Below are 24,669 nucleotides of genomic sequence, written 5' to 3'. Positions count from 1 at the left end.
ACGGGATGCACTGATGAAAAAAAGAAGGACTATGGCCATCGCTATACAAGTTAAATATGGAGGTTTGATTCAAAGAACCACTGCGCAGTGACGAACACCGACGAACACCGATGAATGCTCAAACCCTAAAAGACAGATCTACGGTGGAAGAAAGGGAGGCTTACTGATGCTGAAGCAACAGCGAAGAGGCGCCGCCGCGATTTTCTGGTGCGTTCAGGATGATGCAGCGGCCGGAGTTGAGGTCGAAGACGAGGCCTGACGGCGGCGGCTGAGTTCGAAGCGCAGGGGCGACATGAGGAAGACGATGAGACGAAGAGGCACAGGGGGGGGGAGTGAAAATGACCCCGGGCCCTATTTATAAGGTGAATGGATAAGTGGCAGGCGCGGGAATCGAGGAGGTCGAAAAACGGATCTGTAGATATGCAGACGCCTCGATTTTTGGAGATTCATTAAAGGAGATACATTAAAAAATTGGGTTCAGTGTGAAGTTAATGGCAGATGACGTCACGAAGGATTATCATGGTCTGGGAAGATGACATCACGGCGGGTTACAAAGTGTTGAAGAAGGAATTTTCCTATGTACTGAAGATTGACATGAACAAGTTCAAGTCAATCTGGGGCCTAATGTTGGGGATATAACTATTGAGTATAAACCGCCCAGGAGGGGCCGGGTTATACTCATAGTGAGTTATTCATATTGAAGCCCGCGAAGACAAGGAGTATGGCGCTTTACGGAGGAGATTTAACAAGAAGGCCCAAGGCCCAAAGGCGGATTAGGGCCCGTAGATGTAAACTGCCATATGATGTATGACTTGTGTTGTAAGATAGGAAAGGGTAGAAACCGAGCCGGACACGTTTATGAGCCGGCCGGGATTCTGTAAACCGCCGGGCGTCAACCTGTGTATATAAAGGGACGACCCGGCGGCGGTTTAGGGACAAGAAACATCAGATCGAGAGCCAGGCTTAGCGTATTCGCTCCCTGGTCATCGAAACCCTAGCAATACCACCGCAACAGGATTAGGCCTTTACCTTCACCGCAAGGGGCCGAACCAGTATAAACTCCTCGTGTCCTTTGTCTTGTTTAACCCCTTTAAGCTAGCTACATTGCGATGGCTCCACGACTAAGTCCTCACACTACGACATCTGCCATGACAATTCCACGACAGCGGCTCATAGAGGTCCGGAATACTGTCACCATCGGAACAGCCCCCAAGCCTGCCGTCCTGCAGCTGATACAACGAAGGATTCTCGCCCGTGGACGACTCACCATCAAAATAGATGGCCGTCTCACCGCCAGACACGGATCCTTCCTCAAATTCTGCCCCATGGATGAATCCAACGAAAGCACGCTTCACGGCGGGTTGAACTCGGGCGAGTCGTGCACGCTGAGCCGTCTCGATGATGTCGGTGCAGATGTCCGGCTTAGGGCCCGGTTCGCCGATCTTGCCGATGAAAACGTGAATTCCGTCGAAGAGGACCTGGTACCCGTACTCAATTGAGCCGGCCTCGGGGCCCCAGCCTGCATCGTCGATGTAGAGCTTGCCGCGATGACTCTTGGTCATCCGTCCCACATCAGATCCCTTGATTCCTTCGAAGTTGCCCTTCAAGAACTCGAAACCACCGTGCGATAGCCCCACGGTGGGCGCCAATTGTCGTGGGATTGTCACGGCAGATGTCCTAGTGTGAGGACTTAGTCGTGGAGCCATCGCAACTAGGTTAACTTAAAGGGGTTAAACAGGACAAAAGACACAGGAGTTTATACTGGTTCGGCCCCTTGCGGTGAAGGTAAAGGCCTAATCCAGTTTGAGGTGGTATTGCTTATGTCTCGATTACCAGGGAGCGAATACGCTTGACCTAGCTTTCGATCTCTTCTCTCTTGCCCTAAACCGCCGCCGGGTCATCCCTTTATATACACAGGTTGACGCCCCGTGGCTTACAGTCCCGGCCGGCTCATAACAAACAGTCCGGTTCGGTGACCAAATATACATGCCTTACAATACAAGTCATACCTACATGGCGGTTTACACTTATGGGCTTTAAGCCGCCTCTGGGCACTGGGCCTTTAAACGAGTCTTCATAGTGACCCGCCACTTTAAGCATCTTTATGGACTTCATCTTGATAAACCGCCTTAGCTTAACCCGGCCCCTTCTGGGCAAGTTAACTCAATAGTTATATCCCCAACAGTAGCGCTTCTTGAAGAACGCGCTACCGTTCGTTACTAGCAGCACGCCTCCATACACGCGCTACTACTATTATTACTTGTTTTATTTTTATTTTTTATGTCGTATTCATACACCATTATACAAGTTTTCATACAGTAGCAATTTAGAGATTGTTTTTACATCATAATGAGTTATTACATCACTGGGTGAAAGAACCGTGGATTAGTTTCAAGTGGATGGATCCTTAGGTGAAAGATCCATGACTTGGTCACTTTGAATCCATCCACTTGAAACTAATCCGCGGTTTCTTTCACCCAGTGATGTAATAACTCATCATCATCATCATCATCATAATATCATTAACAACTTATCATCATAATACATCATTGTCATATAACAACTCCTCATGATCATCATTTCGTCCATGAGACATCATATAACAACTTGGTCACTAGTCATAATCACAACTCCTCCTCATCATCATCATGAGTATTAGCTAGGACCTACTACCCTCTCTAAGGTAAAATAGCATAAAACAAGATAGGCCCTGACGCTCCATTATGGAGAATGGATATTATCCTGTCTCCAATTCTTGCGCTTCGCACAATGTTGCTTCCAAGTAGCTCTTTATGATTGTCCATACATTTTTTCCATTCTTTGATTGTCATGTCTTCATGGGTTTTACAAATCCAGTATGAATAGCGGTGAAGCCTAGGATGACCTGGCCGTAAGCAAATAACATCAAGGCGACCTTTCGGAAACATCAGATCAGGCACACAATCATTCGGGATTTTCTGTTGAAAACCATAATAATAACGTCGTAGTTAGCAATGTAGTTTAGCTTTAGAAGAATTTATGCAAAAGATGCACGGATGTCGTAATAGTAAATAATCTTACAATGCCATCTCCATGGATGTTACCGTAGTTCAACACGTGCAATAGTGGCACGTATTGACCGTAATGTGCAGGAGTTTCATAATTGATATTGTAATTCTCAACATCAATAATAAATGAGATAAGAATCTTTCTCCTGATAAGTTAATTCTGCGCCATCGGTGTAGTAGGTTCTGTCTACCATCTTCCGTACATTTTTTGAAGAATGAAAATAAGTTGTCAACTATTTTGAAATAAACAATATGAATTACTTAATAAAATCGTCTCAAGCTTCTTCTCCTCGAGTTTGATGAACTTCTTCATAGGCACAGGTTGATCCAGTTTCTATGTATATTGAGCTTCATCCAACAATGCATCATTGTGAAGGCTTGCAGTCTGTTCTTTGGTACAACATGCACGCACGTCCGGACTAGACAATGAAATGATCAACAAGTTGCAACATTGAGCAAATCAATGAAATGACCAATCTCCAGAGCAACAAGAAGCAAAACTTACGTGCTCTTCAAGTGACGCACCCCTTGGCCACCTTTTTCGCACTTGTGCATACGCATCACAACTGGTTGGCAACAATTTGAATGTATACCATCGATGAAGTAGTGATTTCACACAATCATGGATCACTTCCACGTTGTAAGGCGCGTAGCACTTGTGCTCATTGAACCATACACACACTTTGCCAAAATGTCGCATTATGCTTCATGCCTTGAAACTCCACACTTTAGGCCAATCATGCATCGCACAACAGTTCATCCTTCTTCACAGAGTACGCAGCCATCATGTTTCCTTCAAGTCAACAATGACAACATCAAAATATTCTACCACATGGTATTTGTCCGAACACTTACCGGGCATGGCGTCTGCCAGGGACGGTGGTGGCAGGGGCGGATGGTACCTGGGTGCCAGCAGGGTCAGGGGTGGAACATCGGTGTAGGCCAAGGCGAGAAGGCGTCTAGCTAGAGTGTCGTAGTCCGGTGAGGCCTGGGCGGCAGCCAAGGTGGTTCAGTGACGGCGTAGCTCTCCGAGGGTGTGGATACAAAGCACGGGAGGAGGGCGGACTGGAGGAAAAAGAAACTTGGGTGGGGGGTTTGGGTGCACCGGGCGTGTCTAAGTCCGACGTGGCGAAGGTCTGGTTTGTTGGATCTTGGGCATCCGGACTAGTCTGGACGTTTTTCTTATGACCGCAGTTTAATGAAAAAAATATTTGGACCGGATGGTCTGAACATTTGCGGGCGGTTTGGTGATCCGCGTTGGAGTTGCCCTAACCCTCTCTGCGACTCTACCTACAATTAATCAATTCCTCCTGAAAAATCTCAACCGTCACTGTAATTAGAAGGGACAAGCAAGCTTTTGGTCTCACACATTGGACACTGGTCTTGGTCTAAGCATCCACTTCCCACATGTTGTTTGTCACGGTCGAGTTCCACATTGGAGGCTACATTTCGTCGATAACAAAAGAAGCTGCACACACTCAAAGCAAACCAGCAAACGGTCTTGTAGCCTTGTTGACTTTCACATCGATCTTCATGGCCTACAAAACTGAATATATAGTGGCGCCCCTGCATCCACACTCACTTGGTCAGTCACTATGAAGCATCATCACTTTGCATGCGCTCCAGAGAACCATCGGCCATGTACGAGTACAACGAATACACGTCACCAACAGTGTATCTGTCTCAGTAGGCTACCTGGTAGTACTTGCTCATCAATCGACTCCCCAGATTAATTTGAAGGGTTGTTGCAGCACCCAAGTTTGCACGTACTGACTGAAATGTGTTCGCAAGATCATTCATTCAGGCAATTGATGCCCTCAACAATCTCTCACGTACTAAACTGAAGACATTTGCAGAAATAAGCAACGAGAGTCCAGCACAAACTCTACCCGGTTCCTATTACAACTCCAAATCCTAACTTGTAACCTGACCTGAACATATGTTCGACACAATTACAACAGAATGGAGCTTCTTCTAATCCACTCGCGGGTTGAAAGGCAGCGAGGCTGCAAATTGTACTTATATATAACTGAACCGAGATGAACATGAATTCTTCTTTCCCTCAGATTCTTGAATTCAGAAAGTATCATCCGGCAGAACATTGGAATCTCGTCAGCAGCACAAGATGGATGATCTGATGAACAAGGAGTTAAATTGAAGTAAATTAAGAAGCCGGAAGACCTTTCAGACGTCACTGAAGCTTTTTGTTAGTAGCTTTCTTTTGAACAACAACAGGCTTAGGATAGGAAGCATTCTTGAGACAGAGCCGTTTCTTCCACTAGTGCAGCCACTACTCGTAGAGAAGTCTGTTGCGGTCACTATCACTGATAACAAAAAAAAAATGCTTTCAGTATTCAAGAACAAAGATATTTCTTTGCAGCGAAGTAAATAATTTTAATAATATAGCATGCAGTTGAAGTGTTACATACTAAAAATGGAATCATATCCAAAGATGGAAAAAGGAGACATCAGTAGCCATGGCAATAAAACCGCAACACAGTTTAGGGTAAATCATCTTTCAATAAAATACTAAAACTACACCATCTTGGAGATAGAAAACCAAACTTTCTATTGAAAGGATTCTCAAGCATAATTCCAAGCTTAATAGCACCAAAATAATGAAATACAAGGTACATGCTGCTAAAAGGACAACTAAAACATAAGCATATTCTCCTTTTCTAATTCTCAGTTCTCCGATACTTATCTAGTGAGTCTGAGGCACCATAATTCCATAACTGACACGAGGTTTTGCAATGTGTTGGCCACTATATATGGATGCCCATGTTTCGTAAGGTTAGTTTGTCGATCATATTTCGTGCAATACGCAGGGACTGCTTTTTTTATCCTTGTTTCGTGATAGTGAGACACATGAAATACGTCACAACGACCGACAACGATCTCTGATACATTATCTCAACGCCCCTCTTTCTTTTAGGCTTGTAGTTTCCATTATGAAACTAACGGGAAACGGGTTATCACAATTCAAAAGGAGAAATGCAACAAGAAAAAACCAATAGGCTTTGGCTGGCAGTTTACATTTTTCATGCATTCAAGCACAACCCCCTCATATATATCATGGCAAGATATAGAGATGATGTCAAGAAGAACCAGCATTCATAGAAAATAAGGAGGATTTTTCGACCAAGGGCAATGTTTTAATATAAGATGCCAAATACACCCGGCCTCTGATACAACACAATATCAAAGACCTAGTCAAGACATTGAGGATGTACACAGAAGAAAAAATGAAGAAGTAAAAACAAAGAGGGCTGATGCGGCCAACGCAACAAACAAGCGTCAACACCACCACTGTCCTCGACAACGCAAGAACTATGAGAAAGGTTCTTCGGAAACAATGTCTTCATGAAGGGAACAACGCCGAAGCGCCGTTGGCGGATCCAACCGATAAAAGTCGGATCCTGGATTTTCACCCCGAGAGCACGTCTGAGGAATCTCTGAAGCAATGTCTTCAACAAGGATGCGAAGCATAAATGAGAGAGTAAACCATGGACAAATTAGTTTGGGCATTGCATTGCTGCTCTCACGACCAACCATGTCGGCCTTACCTTCCCCTGCACGTCGTTCTGCTCTTCTTCATGAGGAACGTTGTCTCACTCGTGGTGCTCGGCTTCGGAAACAGATTGCACTTCTTGCGGGCCATCCCCCTCTTGCACCAACTGCCGGCCCGACCCCTCCTACCTGCTACTTTATGTGGACGATATTGTCTGCTTCCTCATTGGCGTTTCTTCCAGCTATTATCTCGCGCCTGCAGTCTGAGTTCAAACTCAAGGGTCTCTGTCCCCTCAATTTCTTCCTTGGCGTCCATGTTCGTCGCACACCAACTAGTTGTTTTCTCCATCAGGAAAGGTACGCCGAGGAGCTTCTAGACCAAGCTGCTATGTCCAATTGCAAGCATGCTTCAGTCAACACCAAACCCATGGAATCCGCCACTGTCGGTACGGATTTTCACGACGCCACATTTTATCGCAGCATGGCCTTGGAGCTCAAGTATTTAACGTTAACACGTCCATACATTGCCTATGCAGTCGGTCCTCCAGATGCATGCTACCAAAGATATACATTGGGCTCTTGTTAAGCGACTACCGCGTGGGGCGTGGTACCTTAGCTTAAAACCATGGGATAGATTGTATTTATCATGAGAACAAATACAGCAAACACCACCATCGGCTAGGTGTGACCATCGAAAGTCAGACCTAGGGTTTTCACCCTGAAGCTAGAGGCCCGATATTTGGAGAGCACCACCAATTTGAAGTCGTTGTATGTTGCCGCCGCCACTTGCCAACGAAGATGATGCTACATGGAGGGCGCACTACTCACTTACCATAATCACGAGCAACTAAAATCCAAAGGGTTCCATGGTGGGAGACAACCGCTCGCGTGAACCATGGCGAACCCCACCACACGATCAAAGACATGCCTGTGAACACGAACTACTACACCACACAGAGAGCTGAACGTCATCATGGGAGCTTCAACATGTCGCACGCGTGCCCCAGAGCCATTGCGGTAGAGACGTCGACCGACGACGCCTAGACAAGGCAAGTCATCATAGCGGCATCATCACCACGTCACCACTTCGTGGCACCATTCTTGCTGCCTCAACGCTGCAGCCACCGCCGACAAGAAGGGGCACGCGAGAGCCCCTCCCCCACCCCGAACCCGGGGAGCAGCCCCGGCGCCGGCCAACAGGCGCCAACGTCTCTAGCCCCGCAGAGCTGACGAACACCACGACCGTCCACCGCATGGGCTTTGCCCAGCGACGTCCTACTGCAACGGCGAGGAGGGAAGGAATGGGTGAACGAGGGTGGTGGTGGCAGCCCTGCCTCCCGTGTCATCCTAGGTGAGGAGTGAGGACGATGCTGGGACCTTGGACACAGGGCCGGAGGGTAGGTAATAGGGACCAAACTGGGCCACGTCCCGTCCTTGTCTTTGGATTTCCTCTTAGGAATTGGCGCGAATTTGGCTCAAAAACATAGATGATCCATCGGGCAAGCTATTAGCCCGTCCTTGACCCGTTCTACAATTTCTGTCACGCTCCGCCACTGATTGGACGAACCTGTCTTTTGCATGTTGCAGCGGCTCATGTCAATCAGCACAAAAAGGAGGATAAAACATTGATTATCTTTATCCAGAGATTGTAAATTACCATTTTCTGTAAGCCTCTTCGGTGATATTCTTGCCCATGACAAAATACCTATTTCCTGTCATTGGTTTGCAGCAAGATCCGATATCAGTAGGATCCAGCAGTACAAAGACTCAAGCAGTAAATTAAGCAAGTGAGGATGAGAGTGGAAGGGTGGAGGTACCTATTCGTGCATAAGGGATGCGAGCAATCTTGTTCCATTCAGGGCTTCCATACTCTGTTATCTTCTTCTCCAGGTCTGGATGGCGGCATTCTGAAAGAACGAGCAACTTCAAGGAGGAGGGCAGACATGGAAGTGACTGGAGCTGCCTAGCACCAATTAGGAATAATTGCTCGAGAGAGCAGAGGTCTTGCATGCTCGGCGGGAGTGATTTCAAGGAATCTACTACGTGTGTAGTCAGCGATCGGAGTGATGTTCGGTTCTGTAGCAGCCATTGTTCAGGTACGCTCTCCATCTCTGATTCATTCATAATTTCCAAATGTTCAGTCCGGCAGAGAGTTTTGAGCGGCTCAATAAGCAGCAAGGACTGCAGATCAATTTTAAGAGAACCTATCTGCAATGAGCTGCCGGATTCCACCAGACGCTCTTCAACGTCAGCAGAACGAGAACCAGATGCAACTCTAGCTACCGAGGACCACCCAACAGCCTTCGTGAGTTTACTGCACCTCAGGATACTTAACCAGCTGAGGGTTGAAAGTGATCCGAGCCCTCCCAAGGACGAGAGGTTCTTGCATCCCTCTATGTACATGCGCCGCAGCGATTTGAGATTCTTGAACACAACCGTGGAAGGGAGAGACACTAGTCCTGGGCAGTTTTGCAGCTTCAGAAAATGTAAGTTGGTGAGCGGTTGAATTGACCCAAGTAGTGCAAGTTCCAGGTCACCACACTGGGCAATAGTTAGTTCTCTTAGTGAAGATGCCACGAGCTTATCTTTGCCATCTCTACTTGCCCTCAGCATTGGGCATTCTGTTATCTCGAGCCTCTTAAGTTCTTTCATTTCTTCAAATGGTATGGCCGCAGTCTCCAGATGTTCACAATAATTAACTGTAAGGGAACGGATAGCTCCCATGTACTGTTTTTGCTCCAAAAGGCTCCCTTCCAGTGAAGTTAAATGAGGACAACTGGTGATACTTACGTAAATTAACTTAGGTGATTTGGACTCGATGCTCTCACTCAATACCTTGCCAATCATAGGAAGTTTGGTCAGCCAAACATCTCGTATTACCAATGATACTAGGCTTGGAGGTAGACTAGGTAATTCCCTCAGTTTTCGGCATTCAGTTACTTCCAAAGTATCAAGGCTTTGAGGTAACAGCAACTCCATGGAGTGACTCCTGGACAAATCAGATAATCGACCAATCTGCTGTAGCTTAGGAAGGTTTTCCAATTTTAGAAGCTTCAACAATACTAAATCGCCAAGAGAGGGAAGGTAGTCCCAATTGATGCAGCTTATCAACTTGAGAGATGTCAGGTTTTTGAGAGAGCGGTTCTCAATCCAAAATGGAACTTTCGAACCCTTACAACCTGCAATTTGCAATACCCTGATATTAACATGTGGCTCAAGGCGGTCAAGAACAAATTCATCCATCACGCTTTGATCAACTCTAGACCACTCAGCCAAGTCATATGTCATGATCTCATCATCTCTAGACCAGTCAACCAAGTCATCTGCCATGATTTGATCAACTCTGGACCACTCTAGACATAAGTTGTTGAGATGCTGCTTGTACTTTAACTTGGCATTCTTAGCTTCTTCAGAACTCTCAACATTCTCAAGGCCCTGCACATCCAATTCTCGAAGATCTTGTAAGCTCCCAACTGCACTTATTTGGGTGCACATTTTTCCTCCTACCCTATAGTCATGTAATTCCTGAAGAAAAGTGAGCCTGCTTATTGGGAAATTACCAAATCCATGCACTCCATAGGATACATATCGCAAGTGCTCAAGGTTCCCTAAGTATCTCACTTCATATGTTTCAGTCTCCAAACCACCAAAACCACAACGAAGTACCATCAAGTGATAAAATTTGGCAACCCCGCGTATCGTGCCTGGTGATATCTGATGCAAGTAGATATAGCGTAGATGTTTCAAGTCACCAAATTTGTCAGCAACACGGAATGTGTTTCTCAGATTTGAATGGAATAGGCGCAATGATTTTGAACTCTCAACAATCATTTCAAGTGCACAAACTACATCATTTTCAACCTCATGGCTACTATGAATGATAATAGTGCGCATGTTCTTAAAATGGAAGAAATTGTTGATTGCATCAGCAGAGAAACTGTGAATATTAACAATGCATAGGTGTCGAACTGTATCCTTCTCATCTTTAAGCTGGACAGGATCATCTATTCTTGCACATTCACCAGAAGACACATTCCTTGCTAAGTCATGCATCAAGTCATGCATTACATAACAATCTTGGTTCAGTCGGCCAGCTCCGCATTTCAGATCAAAGAATGATTTTCTAGTCAGCTGAGCCAAGAACAGCTGTGCAGTATCCTCCAAAGTTTGAGTGCCATTAGCAGGTTGTGAGATCAATCCTGAACCAATCCACAGTTGGACTAGTTCTTTCTTCAGAAATTTGTAGTCCTGCGGAAATATGCAACAGTACCGAAAGCAAATTTGCAGCTCTGTTTGTAGGTGGTAGTAGCTTAATCTAAGAACATTCATAATGTCCTCTTCAGTTCCTTTAAAATGTTCCAATCGTTGATGCAAGAAGCTACTCCAGTACTCGACCGCTGAATTGCCTTGCAAATGATCACCGACAACCTTTGTTACCAAGGGACATCCTCTCAGCTTCCTTGCAATTCGTCCTCCAATTGACTTTAAATCCACATAATTTTCTGGATTCAACCCGGCAAAGGCATGATGAAAGAAGAGCTCGGAATTTTCATCTTCTTGCAATCCTTGTAATATCAGACAGTGATCTCTCTTGACTCCCATCACCTTTGCAGCCATGTCCGCTACAGACTGCATTCGGGTTGTCAACATAATTTTGCTCCCAACAGTGTGTTCTTTTCTCAGAGGAGCAAATAACTTCTCCCATTCGTTTATTTTTTTTATCTTCCCAAACATCATCTAAAACCAGCAAAAATTTAATAGACTTGAGTTTCTTTTTGAGATCTCGCTGTAGTGGTTCCAAATGATCAGCGTTTGGTTTTGTGCCCGTGGCACATTCCAGTATATTTCTTGCCACTGATGTTGCGTCAAAATTTGTAGATACAGTAATCCATATGACCTTAAAATGCTTCAGTATCTCCTCTTGCTCACATATGCTCGGGGCCAAAGTAGTTTTCCCCATGCCACCATGACCAACCACTGAAATAATAGGAATACTATTGGTGGCCCTTGTCACCCCGGTTTCGGCCAGTTGAACTGACGTGTTGGCTAGCCATCCAATAATAGTTCTTTCTCCTTTTCTCGCCCGACGAAAATGGTTGCACTTAATGTTGAACCAGTCTGGCGATCATTGTTCACTGCCTTCTGTGGTTGTTGTTGACCGGTAGAACCTCCAGTGAGATAGTCTGTGAGATTGAGGAAACTCACAACACCTGCAGCAGCCTTATCTAAACGATCAACAGATTTCATTAATCTCTTGATAGTGTCACCATGAGCAATTTTCTTGAGAGTCTTGTTGAAAACGGGGACACTCTTGACAGATCTGACAAGCTTGTGCTTCATCTTACCAAAAGGAGAACCCCATTCACTAACCTTTCGGTCCTTGGCCTTTGCTTCAAGCTCGTAGTATTCAAGCTCGTCGATTGCGTCCTCCGCTGCCTCGACCGCGTCCCTGAGCTGCCAGAGCCACACATCCAGGGCGCTGCTCTGCTCCCTAACACGTTCCGGGTTGACGACATCGAACACCGCCTTTGTGACGCCCGGGTAATTAAGCTACAGTAATCCCACGCTAATGGTGCCACGTTACCTCCGTTACTGTTGCTAATCTATCGTTAGATCAAAACCGGTCCAAAATTCAAAGTTCAAAATCAAACAAACAATAAAAGTTTTCAAATGGTGCCACGTTAATCCCACGCTAATGGTGCCACGTTACCTCCGCCTTTGTGACGCCCGCTCCTGCTCCTCTGTCCGCCGCGGCTCGCTGCTGCTTCGTCGCGTCCGCCGTTCCCCGCACGCACCACAGCCCCCCCTTTGCACGGTCCCGCGGTCGCAGCAGCCGCTCACCGTGCCTACCTCCGGCCGCCGGCGCCCGTTGCCGCACCGCCCTGCTCAGGCCCGTGGTGGCCGGCGCTCCCCTCCCCTGGTGGGCTCTGGTGTGCGGGCACCACTTCGCCCGCACCCGTTAGCCCACACCCACTAAGGCCCCTAGGGCCAATGACATGTGGGGCCTACCCCAGAACGTTTAAAAAAGGGATTTAAAAAAAAGAATTAAAGAAAATTATATAAAAAATAATAATAAATAATAAATAAATAAATAATAATATTAATAATAATAATAACTTAATTAATAAAAATAAATAAATAAATAAAAATAAAAATAAAAAAGTAATTAATTAATTAGTTAATTAATTAGTTAATTAACCCTGTTAGATTAATCTAATTTAATTAATTAGTTTAATTAATAGTTAATTAATTAGTTAATTAACCCTGTTAGATTAATCTAATTTAATTAATTAGTTTAATTAATAGTTAATTAATTAGTTAACCCTAATTACCCTAATCAGTCTATGACATGTGGGACCCACGTGTCAGATGACTGCTGACGTCAGCATGATGTCATGCTGATGTCATCGCAACACTGTTTTGGATAAGGTTGAATTAAATAATTAATTAAAATTCAGAAAATGATTAAATCTTTAGAAAATCATATAAAATAATCCGTAACCCGGATGGAAATACTTTGTACATGAAAGTTGCTCAGAACGACGAGACGAATCCGGATACGCAGCCCGTTCGTCCACCACACATCCCTAACCTATTGAACCTGCAACATTTCACCTCCGGTTCGTCTGTCCGAAAACGTGAAACACCGGGGATATTTTCCCGGATGTTTCCCCCCTTCACCGGTATCACCTCATACCGTGTTAGAACACGTCTAGCTCTGCCTGTTGTCCTGTTATGCACTTGCTTGCTATGTATTTACTGTTTCTCCCCCCCTCTTCTCTTCGGTAGACCCCGTGACGATGCTGATGCCCCTGTGGTCGACTACGTCACCGATGACCCCTCCTTCTTGTCTGAGCAACCAGGCAAGCCCCCCCCCCCTTGATCACCAGATATCGCCTACTCTACTCCCTACTACTTGCATTAGAGTAGTGTAGCATGTTACTGCTTTCGATTAATCCTATTCTGTTGCATAGCCTGTCATTGTTGCTACAGTTGTTTCCCTTACCTGCTATCCTACTGCTTAGTATAGGATGCTAGTTTTCCATCAGTGGCCCTACATTCTTGTCCGTCTGCTGTGCTATACTATCGGGCCGTGGTCACCTGGGCGGTGATCACGGGTATATACTATATACATTATATACATGACACATGTGGTGACTAAAGTCGGGTCGGCTCAAGGAGTACCCGCAAGTGATTCTGATGAGGGGGCTGAAAGGATAGGTGGCTCCATCCCGGTAGATGTGGGCCTGGGTTCCTGACGGCCCCCGACTGTTACTTTATGGCGGAGCGACAGGGCAGGTTGAGACCACCTAGGAGAGAGGTGGGCCTGGCCCTGGTCGGCGTTCGCGGATACTTAACACACTTAACGAGTTCTGGGTATTTGATCTGAGTCTGGCCATTTGGTCTATACGCACTAACCATCTACGCGGGAGTAGTTATGGGTATCCCGGCGTCGTGGTATCAGCCGAAGCCTTCGTGACGTCAGCGACTGAGTGGCGCGCGCCGGATTGGACTGGAACGCCACTAGGCTAGGTCTGCTTCCGGCCGCGTACGCAACGTGCAGGTGTGCATAGGGCGATGGGCCCAGACCCCTGCGCGCTTAGGATTAGACCGGCGTGCTGACCTCTCTGTTGTGCTTAGGTGGGGCTGCGACGCGTTGATCTTACGAGGCCGGGCATGACCCAGAAAAGTGTGTCCGGCCAAATGGGATCGAGCGTGTTGGGTTATGTGGTGCACCCCTGCAGGGAAGTTTATCTATTCGAATAGCCGTGTCCCTCGGTAAAAGGACGACCCGGAGTTGTACCTTGACCTTATGACAACTAGAACTGGATACTGAATAAAATACACCCTTCCAAGTGCCAGATACAACCCGGTGATCGCTCTCTAACAGGGCGACGAGGAGGGGATCGCCGGGTAGGATTATGCTATGCGATGCTACTTGGAGGACTTCAATCTACTCTCTTCTACATGCTGCAAGATGGAGATGGCCAGAAGCGTAGTCTTCGACAGGATTAGCTATCCCCCTCGTATTCTGGCATTCTGCAGTTCAGTCCACTGATATGCCCCTTTACACATATACCCATGCATATGTAGTGTAGCTCCTTGCTTGCGAGTACTTTGGATGAGTACTCACGGTTGCTTCTCTCCCTCTTTTCCCCCTTTCCTTTCTATCTGGTTGTCGCAACCAGATGTTGGAGCCCAGGAGCCAGACGCCACCGTCGACGACGACTCCTACGACACTGGAGGTGCCTACTACTACGTGCAGCCCGCTGACGACGATCAGGAGTAGTTAGGAGGATCCCAGGCAGGAGGCCTGCGCCTCGTTCGATCTGTATCCCAGTTTGTGCTAGCCTTCTTAAGGCAAACTTGTTTAACTTATGTCTGTACACAGATATTGTTGCTTCCGTTGACTCGTCTGTGATCGAGCATTTGTATTCGAGCCCTCGAGGCCCCTGGCTTGTATTATAATGCTTGTATGACTTATTTATGTTTTAGAGTTGTGTTGTGATATCTTCCAGTGAGTCCCTGATCTTGGTCGTACACATTTGCGTGCATGATTAGTGTACGGTCAAATCGGGGGCGTCACAAGTTGGTATCAGAGCCGACTGCCTGTAGGAATCCCCCTTTCCACACTCCTTGGCCGAAGTCGAGTCTAGTCATTGAAAAACTTTTACTAACATGGCTGTGTGGCTTACGGGCCCACGTCGCCATTGGGTGGTATTAGGATCTTTTACTCCTTGTCTATACTCTGGGACTCTGATCTCTCTTCTATTCGGGTTAATTGAATTTTACTAAATCTGACATTAGGATCTCGTTGTCACTTTCAGCCGGAGAGCCCCTTATTACTGATGATCGTCTGCTGCACGTGAAGACCCTGAAGATACTCTCCGCTGATAACCCGAGAACTTGTGTTCATCGCTTTTGCAATCCCCTTTCATCGATAAACTCCTATGGATAACCACGTATACTCGCCATTCATACAATGTTTCCCAGTTGATCTTGTTATTACAAGATACCCCGAAATTCTCTCTGTTGTTTCGAGAATCCTTTGAGCTTACTGCCTCGCTGTTCCTTGTCACCTGAATACCCCTACGGATAATTCTCGCACTTACCGAGTATCCGCTCATCCCCAGTTGTTTCAAGTATTCCACAATAGTCTTCAAAATACTATTCGATCTTCCAAAAATCCTCAGGAGCCTGTTGCTCTTGAAATTCTTGCTTACTAGCATTATGATTAATCCCATAAACCTCGAAATCTTATTGGCACCCTTTGTCATTATCTTTTTGAGTCCATTGATTCAATATGTTGCGAATGCTCGCAATCCTCAATCAGATCCTAGAATTCATCCTTCCGGCTCAGACATCTTTAACATGAGCTGGATCTCGACCAATCAAATCGTCATCGATTGTACCCCTAAGGCTATTCAACTTATCCATCCCTAATCAGAGCATTGCTTCTGATCCCTTGTCTTGGAATTCATAATTCCTTTGCATTTGAGCTTTTGAGTTAGTCAGTTGTTTCTATAGTCTGATCTCCTGGCATTCTTTCTTCCTCTGGTTGAGTACTGATGCTCCCATCAGATCCCTTGGGGACCACCAGACCCTTTTGTCGGATTTTATCTGACAATGTCCTCCATATTAAATAAGCTGGTGAGCTTTTCCTCGGATACATGACGCCTTTGGTAAATTGTATCCTCTGCCTTGTGAACCATACTCTACTTTCGAGCTTGTATTATTTACTCCGAAGTTCATGGTATATGTTCTAAGAAGCCCTGATGGGTTGAACCTATGCCTTCCTTAATATGTGTGAACTCGAAAGTTTTCACGAGTCATACTCTCCTGGTATTTTGCCATATAAAATTTCAACACTACAACTTCATCGAACGCGAGCAGTAAATGAAAGGATATGCATTGGAGAAGTGGGAGTCGACCTTGAACTTTGTGTTCATGCCCATGGACACGATGTAGATCTTATCATTAAAAGCTTCTCTTAAATTAATTATTCCCTTGGTATAAGTTCATCTTATATCTGGGATCTGGCCTTTTGCAATCGTGGTTCCGACCATGTTCTCCTTTAAATACCATTTCTTGGACAAGTTAAATCACTTGTCTTCTGCAGGTCAATACGCCTGCCCAACCTCTATTATGATCTACCTTTGAGTATTACCCCTGGTATCTCGGGGATATCTTACCATTGCACTACATCTTATAAACTTTGATGAAGTACTACCTTACCTTGTCTTTGTCACTTCATGGGCTCTGGGTTGTTTGTCAACCGAGAACACCGATTAGTGAATCAAGTCCGCACTCCGATTCAATAACTCTAGGTAATTTTCGTTGCTTACGAGTTTAATAATCATTAAGTCATTCCTAGCCTGATCGGCTATATCATTAGCGTGCTAAATTTTAACTGTGCTACCTGGTCCTTAACCCCGGAGCACAACTTTCGATGATGAGCTAAGCTTACGCCGATCTTCCTCTCATACCATTTCACCTTGAACAACAAGCTTGATTTCAAGCGTGTGTCCTACCCATGGTTCCAATAACCGTCTGCTTCATCATTCCTTTGACTTGATGTCGTCGCTGATTTTACATCTTCATGAAATCTCTCGACAAATGTGTCGTGATCATCATCAACCTTATGCGCTCTTCCAGGATATCGATTGAGTTCATGATGAGAAATACCATCCTTGCCTCGATGATCTGTGTTATCATCGACCACTTTATTGCCTTCCCACCAACACAAGCTTGTTCGTGTTTGGTGTTATACCTTGAGTTCCTCGCTATCCAGCAATTGTTCTTCTTTACCTTGGAGTATTACCATCTTTTATGTCAAGTATGTCGTAAGAATTTCACCACCTCGCATGACATCTTGGTACAGTGATACTTCTCCCCATCACCATTCTTCTTGGTCCCCGTGTTGTTTCTAAAAGGAATACCAACAAATGGTCTGTGATGTGTAAATTCTAAACTTCTAGCAACCCTATTGCTTTGAAGTCATTGGTCTATAGTTTCATTCTACGTCTATGGTTTAATGAATCATCATTCGAACATTGATTGTGCTACCTAGCCCATATTTCGGTTGCACATTTCAACCAATGTTTAACTGTGTATGTTTTCCTCGAGCATACATCATTAAGTCATTCGATCTAGCTAATGTTATCTCCTTGTTCACATAGTGGTGGAAATCCATCCTTTGGAAATCTCAATGGATTGTCGCTGAGTCAAACAGTCACCTCCTCACCTCTCCTTGATTTAATTATGAACCCTTGTTCGGAACTCGCTTCCATAGTTCATCTCCCGAGAATCTTCGATGTCGTTTCGACAATTTGTGTTGCACCTTTTCTTCTCAGGCCTCCTAAGTCTGAGTTATCCTGACACCAATCAGATCTGAATCTCGATCAGATATGATGGTTGGAACATATTTCCAAGAGTTATAACATTGACCTATTTATGACCCGGTAAGGTGATGTTACCCAGCACACCTGGCGGGAGGCCCTATTGTTATAAGTTTTTCCTTTTAGCCAGGTTAGCTGTTCTTCCATGAGGAAATTGTAAGACTTATTCTATAAGTTGTTCCTGATGGATCCTTTTTGTTTCCAAAGTCTGACCTTCCCCTGTTGACCATGTCAATGCTATCTCGAAGCATGTCTATGGTACTCCGATTTTCGACAGGAACTTTTGAAGCCCAATGCTAAATGTTTCCTGCTCAATTATCCAAACACCGTTGTATGGGTAATGTCATGAAATTTCTCTCTCCTACCTAAAGAGTTTTCTACATTATATCCTGTCATGAATATCATGCTCAGCTTGTCCTTGGGAAGGATATACCCTTGAAATATGTGTTTAAACACATTTTCCTTTCCATTCTTCTGTTTAATCTAATAATCATATTTTCCTTTCCATTGTTTGGTTTAACCTTTCTGGTGATCTATATGATCTAAGCAGTAATATTCTCCTGCTCATGTAAACACCTCGGTGTACAGCTCTGTCAGTAAGACCCTGTTACTATTGTTGGTGACATTTCGGTAACCACTGATGTACGAGAACTTTGCCTAATGGTCCGCCTCGTTTGAACGAGCAGGAAAATGGTTCTCTTCGTCCCTCGCCCTTGGTACCAACGTGTTGCCGACATAACTGACAGGGTGTTCCCTGACATGCCTTGCTATCATGACCGTGCGAGATGTCACCGTTCCTATTTTTAACCCACATGGTGGGCCCATAACCCACAGTTCCACAGGATCGAAACCTGACTCTCTTGTACACCCCTTGTTCCCAAGGTTATTCCTCACGCTTGGCTTCGTATGCAATTCACGTGCCACCTTTCTTGAGATCATCAATTTTGGTATCAGACACAATACTTATTCCCGTTGCTCAGAACCCTTCAGGCATCAAACGATTGCCTACCCGCTCGAAACTTCCCCACGATACCTCCTTACTTTGCTCTCGATATTGTCTTAAATTTCCATTCGAGAGTTACTTTCCGCCACCTTTCCCGATGTTATCAACCAGATAGTCAACCGTTCAGAGGCCTGTTATTCCGAAGTTACCCCTTGTCCTTCGTAAGTATGATGGAGTTCCCGAAGGAAGGATGCCAGCTTCATCATGATGACCTGAAGCAGGAAAATGAAGACATCAACGTAATGGATCAACCGCTTTGAGAATAGCAACCAAGACCGAGAAGACTCGTTAGAATTTCGCGACCAAATCCCTTCCCCCTTACTTCCCCTCTTAAATCTCGGGACGAGATTTCTTGTAGTGGAGGAGAATTGTGACGCCCGGGTAATTAAGCTACAGTAATCCCACGCTAATGGTGCCACGTTACCTCCGTTACTGTTGCTAACCTATCGTTAGATCAAAACCGGTCCAAAATTCAAAGTTCAAAATCAAACAAACAATAAAAGTTTTCAAATATTAAAACTAAAATGTTCGGGTGGATTCAAATAAATCATGGATAATTATGATGGAGAAAACCACACTTATATAAAATCTTTAAATACTCTTAAATGAATAAAACAGTAGTCAAAACAATTATTGAAATGCCTTTTATAATTAATAAAATGTTAAACTATTCTAATTAGGTGTTAAACTTTTTATCGCAGTGGGTTTAGTGGTAGTACTAATTTAGGGATCATTTTGTACTTTACAAAACTAAAATAGAATGAGGAACAAAATAAAAAAGTAAGGAAATAAAATAACAAAAACAAGAAAACAGAAAAGTCCTTAAAAAAATGGGAGAGGCCCCCTGCCGCTCCTGGGCCGCGGCCCACCGAACCGGCCCAGCCGGCGCTCCCTTATCCACCCACCCGGTGAAACCTAACCCCCCACCGACGCCCCACTCGCCCCCCCTCTCCCCCACGATCCCCTTCCCCCCCTCTGGATCGGGATCGGCCCCGATCCCGTCGACCCCGACGCCCAGCGCTCGCCGCCGCCCGGGACCGCCTCGCCGGACCTTTCCCCGCCGTCCTTTACGCCGTCACCTCGCCGTCTCCTCCCCCACGCCTCGCTCCTCTCCTTCCCCGCCTGGATCGGGATCGGGACAACTGCGCCCCCGACCCCGCCGATGCCGCGTGCCACCTTGCCGCACCTCGTCGGTGCCCCGGTGCCCGCTGCCCTCCCCGGATCTCCCGCGCCTCTCCCGTGTGGGATCGACCCGGCCACCTCTCTGCCCTGGTCGCCCGGCCACCTCTCCGCCGTCGCGGCTGCCTCGCCGGTGCCTCCTCCCCGATGGTCTGCCTCCTCTCCGCCGGGTCGTCGCCGTCGTCCTCCCCAACCCCCACTGCCTAGACCCCACGACCCCGTGGTGAGGCCCCGGCATCTCCTTCTCCCCTGCTCGCAACGGCACCCCGCGCCCGACGCCGCCCCTGTCGGCGTGCTCCTCGACGACGCCCGCTCCTCGTCGCGCCCGGGGCGCGCCCCGCAACCGCCGCCCGCACGTCCCGCGGCCCCACGCCGCTGCAGCTCGTCGCCCGCTCCTGCTCCTCTGTCCGCCGCGGCTCGCTGCTGCTTCGTCGCGTCCGCCGTTCCCCGCACGCACCACAGCCCCCCTTTGCACGGTCCCGCGGTCGCAGCAGCCGCTCACCGTGCCTACCTCCGGCCGCCGGCGCCCGTTGCCGCACCGCCCTGCTCAGGCCCGTGGTGGCCGGCGCTCCCCTCCCCTGGTGGGCTCTGGTGTGCGGGCACCACTTCGCCCGCACCCGTTAGCCCACACCCACTAAGGCCCCTAGGGCCAATGACATGTGGGGCCTACCCCAGAACGTTTAAAAAAGGGATTTAAAAAAAAGAATTAAAGAAAATTATATAAAAAATAATAATAAATAATAAATAAATAAATAATATTATTAATAATAATAATAACTTAATTAATAAAAATAAATAAATAAATAAAAATAAAAATAAAAAAGTAATTAATTAATTAGTTAATTAATTAGTTAATTAACCCTGTTAGATTAATCTAATTTAATTAATTAGTTTAATTAATAGTTAATTAATTAGTTAACCCTAATTACCCTAATCAGTCTATGACATGTGGGACCCACGTGTCAGATGACTGCTGACGTCAGCATGATGTCATGCTGATGTCATCGCAACACTGTTTTGGATAAGGTTGAATTAAATAATTAATTAAAATTCAGAAAATGATTAAATCTTTAGAAAATCATATAAAATAATCCGTAACCCGGATGGAAATACTTTGTACATGAAAGTTGCTCAGAACGACGAGACGAATCCGGATACGCAGCCCGTTCGTCCACCACACATCCCTAACCTATTGAACCTGCAACATTTCACCTCCGGTTCGTCTATCCGAAAACGTGAAACACCGGGGATATTTTCCCGGATGTTTCCCCCCTTCACCGGTATCACCTCATACCGTGTTAGAACACGTCTAGCTCTGCTTGTTGTCCTGTTATGCACTTGCTTGCTATATATTTACTGTTTCTCCCCCCTCTTCTCTTCGGTAGACCCCGTGACGATGCTGATGCCCCTGTGGTGGACTACGTCACCGATGACCCCTCCTTCTTGTCTGAGCAACCAGGCAAGCCCCCCCCCCTTGATCACCAGATATCGCCTACTCTACTCTCTACTACTTGCATTAGAGTAGTGTAGCATGTTACTGCTTTCGATTAATCCTATTCTGTTGCATAGCCTGTCATTGTTGCTACAGTTGTTTCCCTTACCTGCTATCCTACTGCTTAGTATAGGATGCTAGTTTTCCATCAGTGGCCCTACATTCTTGTCCGTCTGCTGTGCTATACTATCGGGCCGTGATCACCTGGGCGGTGATCACGGGTATATACTATATACATTATATACATGACACATGTGGTGACTAAAGTCGGGTCGGCTCGAGGAGTACCCGCAAGTGATTCTGATGAGGGGGCTGAAAGGACAGGTGGCTCCATCCCGGTAGAGGTGGGCCTGGGTTCCTGACGGCCCCCGACTGTTACTTTATGGCGGAGCGACAGGGCAGGTTGAGACCACCTAGGAGAGAGGTGGGCCTGGCCCTGGTCGGCGTTCGCGGATACTTAACACACTTAACGAGTTCTGGGTATTTGATCTGAGTCTGGCCATTTGGTCTATACGCACTAACCATCTACGCGGGAGTAGTTATGGGTATCCCGGCGTCGTGGTATCAGCCGAAGCCTTCGTGACGTCAGCGACTGAGTGGCGCGCGCCGGATTGGACTGGAACGCCACTAGGCTAGGTCTGCTTCCGGCCGCGTACGCAACGTGCAGGTGTGCATAGGGCGATGGGCCCAGACCCCTGCGCGCTTAGGATTAGACCGGCGTGCTGACCTCTCTGTTGTGCTTAGGTGGGGCTGCGACGCGTTGATCTTACGAGGCCGGGCATGACCCAGAAAAGTTTGTCCGGCCAAATGGGATCGAGCGTGTTGGGTTATGTGGTGCACCCCTGCAGGGAAGTTTATCTATTCGAATAGCCGTGTCCCTCGGTAAAAGGACGACCCGGAGTTGTACCTTGACCTTATGACAACTAGAACTGGATACTGAATAAAATACACCCTTCCAAGTGCCAGATACAACCCGGTGATCGCTCTCTAACAGGGCGACGAGGAGGGGATCGCCGGGTAGGATTATGCTATTCGATGCTACTTGGAGGACTTCAATCTACTCTCTTCTACATGCTGCAAGATGGAGATGGCCAGAAGCGTAGTCTTCGACAGGATTAGCTATCCCCCTCGTATTCTGGCATTCTGCAGTTCAGTCCACTGATATGCCCCTTTACACATATACCCATGCATATGTAGTGTAGCTCCTTGCTTGCGAGTACTTTGGATGAGTACTCACGGTTGCTTCTCTCCCTCTTTTCCCCCTTTCCTTTCTATCTGGTTGTCGCAACCAGATGTTGGAGCCCAGGAGCCAGACGCCACCGTCGACGACGACTCCTACGACACTGGAGGTGCCTACTACTACGTGCAGCCCGCTGACGACGATCAGGAGTAGTTAGGAGGATCCCAGGCAGGAGGCCTGCGCCTCGTTCGATCTGTATCCCAGTTTGTGCTAGCCTTCTTAAGGCAAACTTGTTTAACTTATGTCTGTACTCAGATATTGTTGCTTCCGCTGACTCGTCTGTGATCGAGCATTTGTATTCGAGCCCTCGAGGCCCCTGGCTTGTATTATAATGCTTGTATGACTTATTTATGTTTTAGAGTTGTGTTGTGATATCTTCCCGTGAGTCCCTGATCTTGGTCGTACACATTTGCGTGCATGATTAGTGTACGGTCAAATCGGGGGCGTCACAGCCTTGATCTGCGGTAGGGCCTGCAGGAGCCGATTCTTGACCTCATCCATGTCTTCGGATCTGCAGTATTCATTGATGTAGATGAAAGCTTTGTTGATCAGGAAGGATATTGCTGGAACCGCCACAGACTTCCCGGCAAAAACGAGTGCAGCAGAGGCAGCCATGTCCGTGGATGGATGGTTTTCTTGTGTGTGTGTGCGCGCGCGTGAGAGAGAGAGAGAGAGGAGGAGGACCAGCAATGGCAAACGATAGATTTTGCTAACACTGGAACTGAATTGGTGGTTGTGTGAGAGGAGATTTGGAGGCAATGACGAAGTGGCAAGAAGAGAGGAGAGACGAGGGGAGATCGCTGAAGCTACCGTTGCATAAACAAACACAAGTGCTCATATCATATCAATCGGTCACAGTCATGACTCATGAGCCAAGTTGTTGCTAACTACTAAAACTTCAACGGAAGTTTCACCGAAAAAGGCTTTCGCCCCGCTTTATATGTAAAGCACCGATCCACATACATGATGCAAACCATCCGACACCACACACACACCCAAGGCAGATACAAGGGAGCCGACGAACAACAACGCTACTCTAAACACCCCAAAGCAAACAACAAGTAGGCAGAAGAGCATAGCTAAGGGTCTAAAGAGCTCTCCACCGTGAACGAGGCACCGCGAGGAGACGAAGCCGCAACTCGACGAACCAGGGACTCCAAAGCGGTGCTTCCAAGAAAGAAACGGCACCGAAGAGCCACCACCGCCCGATCCAGGGAATCTAGGTTTTCACCCGGAGTAACACGATGGAGCCTTCAAGAAGGGAACGACGCATGGACGCCGCCGCCATCGGTCTGGCTCCGAGCCAGACGAGGTTTTCACCCCGGCCACCACCCTCAGCCTCCGTCCAAGGTATGGCCCTACATGAGAGCGCCGGCCGCACCACCACTGAGATCGTCGAAGGCCCACCCCCATGCCGCCCACGCGGACATGAGAGCAAGCCCGTCAGCGCCCAAGCCACGAGCTCCGCCCACGAACCAGCAGCTCCCGCCACCAAGGCCGCCGCCTTGCATCCAGACACTCCAGAGACAATCAAAGGCACGAGCTTTGAGCCGACCGGCAAACCCCTAGCACCATCGGAACCGCCGGTGACCGACCCGCCCCGAACAATTGTCAGCGGCATGGAGGCACTAGGCCAGGAGAAGGGGAGGGGGAGCGGAGCTCGTCCGGACCGGCGCACCCCTGCGCCGGTGACAGGTAGTCGGTCTACCCGTCCCTCCAGCAGCCTCCCCTGTGTCACCCCTGACGCCCTACCACGGCCTCCGGCCAGAACCTGCGAGGAAGAGGCAGCCACCCGTCCG

General features: G+C 47.1%; 1 pseudogene; it reads right to left on the bottom strand.

The window, feature by feature from the left end:
• Positions 1 to 8,336: 8,336 nt before the first annotated feature.
• Positions 8,337 to 23,485, bottom strand: LOC109753819 (putative disease resistance RPP13-like protein 1; annotated as a pseudogene).
• Between the last annotated feature and the right edge of the window lie 1,184 nt (positions 23,486 to 24,669).

The sequence above is a fragment of the Aegilops tauschii genome, chromosome 5 (genome assembly GCF_002575655.3).
Source record: "Aegilops tauschii subsp. strangulata cultivar AL8/78 chromosome 5, Aet v6.0, whole genome shotgun sequence".
Classification (NCBI taxonomy): domain Eukaryota; kingdom Viridiplantae; phylum Streptophyta; class Magnoliopsida; order Poales; family Poaceae; genus Aegilops; species Aegilops tauschii.
The sequence above is the reverse complement of the archived record's forward strand: the minus strand, read 5'-3'. Positions and strand labels throughout refer to the sequence as shown.